Raw genomic sequence first — 7,758 nt, 5'->3', positions numbered from 1 at the left:
AGACAGATCAGAAAAGATCGAAAATCCAAAAATCAGGAACACAGGCAGGGAAGAGAGAACTTCTAAGCTATAGTCAGCATCAGAAAGTGTGGCGATTCCTGTTCAGAAAAGCACTGGTACAAAGTAGACAATGTAATAAGCTGGAAATCTAATGACCTGGGTGCTAAACTATGTTTCATCATGCTCTACATGATGTTCTTGGACAAAGTCACTTAGTTCTTAGATAGAAATCTCCTTTTTTTTAAAACCAAGTTTTCACCTCTGCAAGGCAGAATGTCTTCATCTGAAAAATAAGTAAAATAATGGAGTATTTTTCATTGGAAATTTTTAATAATTAAACTGTTAGAGAGTATCTAGCACACAGCAAGCATTCATTAAACATTACCTGATATTCCTGTGGTCACTCTTAATATTACTTCTTACTCATAGGAATTCCATGCAGCCCAATCTGATACGATCACATTCTTCAGATCATAGTTAGGAAGGGCTTGACTGGATTGATGTTGTCTCATCTTTCTGGATTCTACTTCATCTATTCCATCACCCTGTTCGTTACTTGATGTCTGAGGAAACATCAGTCTGAAGTTAAATAACAAGTTGACGGCAGCCTGCAAAAAATTGTCTAAAAAGGAACTGATGCTTATTTAGAAGAGATGAAAGTGATAAGAACACCAGGGTCATAGGGGCTCCCTTGCCCAAGAGTGAGTAACTTGCCCTCCTAATCACCCAGCTAAGATTGAATCCAGTGTGGCCAAGAGGAAAGTAGGCAAATTTCAAGCAAGATAAAATATAGGAACTCACACACATAGAAGAGGGTAAAGAGAGTTATACTTCATTTTGGCAATGACTATGCCTAGCTTTTAGAAGGCTTTTATTTTATTTATATGCTTTTCTGATTTTCAAATGTTCTGCAATGCATAGGTGTTGGTAAGGTAATCAGGAAAACAAAGCTATAAATGACAAAAATTTGAGGCTAGGGTCCCTCTAATTTGACTCTGATGGCATGGAGACATGAACTCATATTGTTTGCAGGAGGGAAATTGGAAGTTTGAAGCTGCATGCAAAGTCGTTTTGCTTTCTTCATTCCTTCTGTCTCCAGAGTCACTTAATCTCCCTATTCTGGATCTGTATCACCAAATTATTATAAAACTATTTCTCACTTAAAATTGTGGGTTAACAAGCCATCTGTTTCTCATTCGTGTTAAAGTTTGAGAAGTACTGAGCTAATAACCTCTTGGATTTCTTCAAACCATGCTTGTCCATCACACCCGGTTACTTTTTACATGTTCTGGGGGCCCGTGGCATGTTCCCTGGGATGGGATGAACCACCTTTCCCAGAATTTGTTTACCTGAAGGTTTCTAGTTCAGTCTGACCACGAGAGATTCCAAAGCAGGCTTGGGAGGGTGGAAGTAGAGTAACAGTCACTTTGTTCTTCACATGGATTGCCACCTACCCACGGATTCACTTCATGGGTGTGGAGCAGCAGGTGGCCCTGCAACTGCTTCATGTTCCCCTACATCCTCCTTCACCTTCTGATTCCTGAGCCAGATGACAATTTAGCTCCAAGACAAAAGACCCACCCTCTGCTGTGGATGTCCATGCCATCACGGTCAGAAGTAGCAAAGAACCTGGAGCTTAGTTTGCTCATCCCAACTTGCTTTGCTATCCCTACTTCATACCCATCTTCTCCTCCTACTGTGAGTAGTACCAATGCCCATCTCCACATCAGATGCAAAAATGAAAGTCTTACTGTCTGTGCACTGCACTGAGATAGATTCTCCTGTAGGGCAGTGCATGAAAAGCACTGCTGCTGTGCCCTTGCCACAGGCCTCAACCCTCACTCCATCCCCAATTTCTCCTCCAGACATTTGCATACTGCTGGAAACTCAGCTCAAATCTAAGATCCAGGAGGCCTTCCAGATTAATCCTATTCCAATTCTGTTTTTCTTTTCTAATTCAGAAAAGCATGTTGCCCTCCTTCACATTCTGTCTGCTAATTCTTCTCAAGCTGCTTCACATATCTCTGTTGTGTCTCCACATCTAGACTGAGCAGCTTTGGGCCAGCAATTCTGTGCTCCTTTGTTCACCACCCCAGCATCTAGTAAAGCAAATCCTACTTAATATGCTTTCTGCGAGTCACCTTCTCTCCCCAGGCTTCTCATGTTTCTTGGACACTTCCTTCACTCCTAGTGTTTCATTTAGGTTGATCACATTCAAATATGTATATCTCCTCTATTCATCTCTCTCCTGAACTCCAAGACACATATCCAGTTGCCACTGCCCATCTCCATGTGACTGTTTCTCAGAGACATCATTTTCATTCAATGTGTCTAAAACTGAACTTGTCAGAGAGCCAATCCCAAGTGTTCATTATTTTTGACCTCAGAGAATTGCACCTCCATCTACCCTGTTGATCCAACACAAAATATGACTGGAGTATTCTTCTAGAAGCTTCATTTTTCCTTCCTCCTTAAATCCAGTCCTAATATTGAATCATCTATATTGGTCCTCCTTGATTCTATCCATTGTTTTTTCTTGTTAATAAAGGTTAGTTAGTTAGTTAGTTAGTTGGTTGGTTGGTTAGAACCACCAACTGTGGAGATATACTCAGGTAGACTTGAATTCTAGTTTTACCAATTACTCTTGAAGTCTCAGTTTCCTTATCTGTACAATGTGAAAATATCAGTAGCTATCTCAAATGACTGTTGTATTAATATAGACAATCCCTATGAAACCATATACAGTCCTTGTCACAGGAAGAACATCAATAAATATTAGCTATTATAATTCTTTCTGCTCTAAGCCAGGTCACTATCTCATTCCTTGATTTTATTACAGCCTCCTAATCAGTTTTTTTTTTTTTTTTTTTTTTGGCTGCTAATTTTCCTTCTCTCTTCAAATTATGAGCCTTATAAATCTTAAAAATGCCATAAGCATTTTCTAAAGTGCATAAATTGTTATTGCATTTTAAGTATATCAGTGTTTTGGATGGGATAAACCTGATAAACAAATTTATATTGTCTGAATGCCAAGAGATATCCCACAGTTCTGCCTTTTGAAATTTAAGAGAGAGAGAAGCACCTTGCACACAGATTTCTAAGAACATTCCTGAGGATCCCCACAATTACATCAGGTAGGAAAGAAATACTGCAATGGAGTTATAAAACAGGTCTGTTTTGGAGGGTAGTCTCTGAATGTCTGTGACTTTCCAACTTTTCTCTGCCACTCATATTGGAATGTCCTAGGATTATAGCAAGAAGATTCACCATATCCTTGGGAAGAGATATGGCTTCCCACAGCAATAAATGACTATGACTGAGACAGACAGACTTAACAGCTGCACAGCAGATGGCCCTCAGTCGTGTTTTAGGTGACTGCTTCGATTGAATATTATAAAATTGGATGAAATTCTGCCAATTTCTCCTTGCAATTATAGAAGTGTGGAGTTAGGAAGTGAAAAGATTTAGTATTCATTAGAATGAGCATCTTTAATAAAGTCTTCACTTTCTCCCTTGGAAAAGCTGCATGTTTTCTTATGCCACCAAGGTACTTTATTTGTATGTTTAATGAGCTCTGCCCTGTATTAGAGTGATTTATATACACTGCTTACCTTCCCCACTAGACTGTGAGCAACTTGAAGGCAATTCTATGTCTGATCCATCTTTGTATTCTAGCACCTAGCACACTCTCTTGCCTACAGTATATGCTCAGTGAATACTGAATTAATGAACAGCCAGATGAATAAATATGCCATTGAAATTTTCATAATTAAATCATACTTTATAATGAAGTGGAGCAAGTCACTATTTAAAGATACTCTGTGGAAAATTATTGTGTGTAATGCCAAATCTTCTCTTTGTTTATCATATATTTCATATATTAAGTTTACTTAATTTAATACAATTCAAAAATGCACAGATTGAGCATCTGTTACCTTCTATTGACTGCTAAGGTACTGAGATACAAAGAAGACTAAGACATAGTCCCTCTGGAAATTTTTATTTTCTGCTCTTTTTTTTCATGCAATTTACTGATACTCTTCCCATTGAATAGCAGGGTCCATGTGCCCCGACCCCTGCTATAGTTTGAATGCATCTTCCAAAGTTCCTGTGTTGGAAACTTAATCCCCAATGCAACAGTGTTGAGAAAAGGGACCTTTAAGAGCTGATCAGGTCATGTTCCTCCTACATGAATTGATGAATGTCCTTGTTGAGAGAGCAAGTTAGTTATCGTAAGAGTGGGTTTGTTTTAAAATTAAGTGTACTCCCCTCTTCCTCTCTCACATTCTTTTTCCCTTTCATCTTCTGCCATGGTATGAGGAGGCACTAAGGTCCTCATTTTTTGCTGCCAGCACTTTGATATGGACTCCCAGCCTCCAGAACTGTAAGGAATAAATTTGTTTTCTTCATAGCTTACCCAGTCTGTGGTATTCTCTCAAAGCAACACAGAACTGACTAAGACACTTCGCATGAGAATATGGATGAGTGGATTTTGTGATTACGTCAATCAACAGAAGATGCTGTGTGACCTCTATGGCTAGGTCACATGAACAATTCAGCTTCTGCCTTCTCTAACTCAGGATACTCCTTTACATGCAAGGCAGCCACCACACTACAAAGACACCCAACGAGTCTTCATGGAGAATATGGAGACCACATTAGAGAGGTCTATAGGAAGAGGAATTGAGGCCCCCAATGAATGGACAGAATCAACCTCCAGACCTTTGAGTGAACAAGTCTTAATATCAGAGTTTCTCAACCTTGATGATTGACACTTTGGAAGGATAATTCTTTGTAGTGTGTGTATGTGGGTGAAGTGAATTCTGTGTGCTGTATAACATTTACAGTGGCCCTAGCCACTACCTACTAGCTGCCAATAGTATCCCTACCCCAAGTTTTAACAACCAAAAATGATTCCAGATGCATCCAAATATTCCCTGAGTAGAAGACAAAATAATCCTAGTTGAGGATCACTGCTATAGATAATTGCAGCACCCAGTCTTTGAGATGCCCCAGCTAAGGCCAAGTGGAGCAAAGGCAAGCTCTCCTCACTGAGCCCTGCCCAACTTGGAGAATGGCAAGTAGAGTGGATGCTGTCATTATGAGCCACTAAGCTGGTTTATTGCAAAACACTAGAAAATAAGATGAGTCCCTGACTTCAAGGGATGGTTTCTCCCTTCTAGGGTAAAAAACAACTATATATCCAAATAATCACTATTCTCTAATAGATACTTACAGCATCTACTATAAAATTTTACTTGTGTTACACACCTTGAATATATGTACATGTTTGAGAGAGATGTGTGTATGTGTGTGTGTGTGTGTGTGTGTGTACAAAGAGGGACAGTGATCTGATACTGAAATCTTGGTCTGTGGTCATACTGAGCTATTAGAGTGCCACGTTGGCCTGATTGCAGTATGTGTAATTACATTGTCTTCCTAGTTCTCTTATGCACTTTCAACTGGAAGTGGTAAACACCAAATTCTTAAATAACTCACAATCATTAAGGTCGCCTACAGTAACACACAGCATGTTTTCCTGGAAGCTGCATTAGATGACTCAGTCCCAGAGTAGTTGGAACAATTGTGAGATAATGTTCCGAAGAGAGCAGTGGCAGGGTCATGTTTGGTCTACATGACACTTATAATTTACCTTCAGATATTAAGGGAAAAGTCTGTATATAAAATGTGTATATGCAGGGTCTCAATGTAAAATATATATGCTAAATTCTAAAATTTAGATTTTTTTAAAGAATTTAAAATTAAGATCATATGTATATCTATAATTCTACATAACTACAATGAGTAATGTCAACTCATCAAAGATGAAAGCTACATCTCATTTAGAATAATGGCAATGGCAACAAATTGAGTGCTTACTCTTGGACTTTTGCAGTGTGTGCTGTGCTGTTAATCCTCATAATAGCCCAGCAACTGGAGTTCAGAGAGGTTAAATGACTTCCCCAAAGAGCTGATGCGATTGGAAGCCTTATCTCTCTGACTCCTAAGCCTGTTGTCTTTGTTCAACACCAACTCCCTTTATCTTTGTGTCCTCACTAGTCAACACAGTATGTAGTATACAGATATTCAAACGAGTTTGTAGTTATTGATTTAAAATAGCTTTGAATCACAAATGCATTGTCCTCTTTGGAAAAGAAACAATATATCTATTGGGTGGATCATTATGATGGCCAATTCATGTTTGTTGATTGCCACACAATAGACAAGTTACCAAATAAGTGATTGTTCTATATGCTAAGCCAACTGAATCAGCTTGACTCTGTGCAGTATGCACAGTGCTAGGCAATCAGTCACTGAATGACAGATCCGTCTCTTATGTAGATACAGCCTTAAAAGGGCCTGCTGTACTAAGTCATTATTTCCCTTTTTATGGAGGCAATGTTGTTTCAGGAAGGGGAAATAGAAGCCAGCGTAAGCTCTTTCTCATAAAGAATGTGATAAACTGGTTGAGAGAGAAACAGGCTGAATCTGATCAATGTATGCATAGAATATGCTGAATATGTAAGGCTGGTTAAAAAACAATCTCACTTGAATCATGGATTATTGTTAGCACAATAATACCCACAAAGGATGAGTGAGTGAGTAAATAATATATAAATAAATATTGAATATAGTAGCTTAAACTAGTCAAAGGCATTATCAACTAATGTCCAATAATATAATCACAAAATGAACTTATCCAGAGAACATGTACACATAAGCCAATTATGTACAAAGACTATTAATATTTCGAATTGGTTGATGATAACTGATTGTTTGAATTATGCCTTCTTTTTTCTTTCAAATAATTCTTGCTTCACATGGGTTGCTGTAAAGTTTAGATTCAGACTTAAAAACCATGTTCTGTGTGTGTCTGTGTGTGTGTGTGTGTGTGTGTGTAAGAGAGATGCAGAGAGATGCTGGCCTGAAGAAGTGTTTCTACAGATGCATTCATGATTTTTCATAACCTCAGCTCCTCTCTGGTAGTTTATGGCTCTGCTAACATAGTTCAGAGCTACACAAGCCAGAATCTTTCCACCCTTGCAGGAAGCATCACTAAATATGACCTCTTTTCCTGAAGTGGAAAAAGGTAAAAAGGAAACACAGGCTCAATAGTTCTCAACAGGGAGTGTCAGAGTCCTCTTGGGGAGTGTTGGGTGTAGGGTGGGGGCCTACCAGCTACCACAATACAGGGAGCACTAATGACATTTAATGAATGACAGTCCGTGAAGGAAAACATTCTGCAATATACCTATCAACTTTCCAAAGGAAAGAATTTTCCTGCCCGTGATGACAATATCATTGAAAAATACTAGCCAAATCTCTTTTAGAACTTCATAGGCTACTTGCTCAATATCAACAAGGAGAGCTAAACTTCAGCCATAATTACATATAGAAAACATGCCAGGATTTGGATGAAAAATGTCCCTGATCTGACAAAGAAAATCCCTTATGGCAGTTTCCAACAATAACTTCTAAACTCTTCTCAACATTGGGGACAGTACCACTGAAACCCTGCAGGCTTCAAAACTTTCAAAAGAAACAAATGCTAACATTCTGTTTTATCCAACAACTATCCCCTACTCAGATAATAAGCTTGGTTGAACACAAAGGGATCCAGGTGGGTTTCAGGGTCTAAAGCTCATTTGAAAGCACTATAAATGTCTTCTTCCTCCTACCCTCAGTCTTGAGGGAGATTGTGGTTCTTTTAGGCATTTCTGGAAGACAATTAATGTTTTGCACTATGCAGGTGGGCAA

Source organism: Sciurus carolinensis, chromosome 9 (assembly GCF_902686445.1).
Source record: "Sciurus carolinensis chromosome 9, mSciCar1.2, whole genome shotgun sequence".
Taxonomy (NCBI): Eukaryota; Metazoa; Chordata; class Mammalia; order Rodentia; family Sciuridae; genus Sciurus; species Sciurus carolinensis.
The sequence above is the reverse complement of the archived record's forward strand: the minus strand, read 5'-3'. Positions refer to the sequence as shown.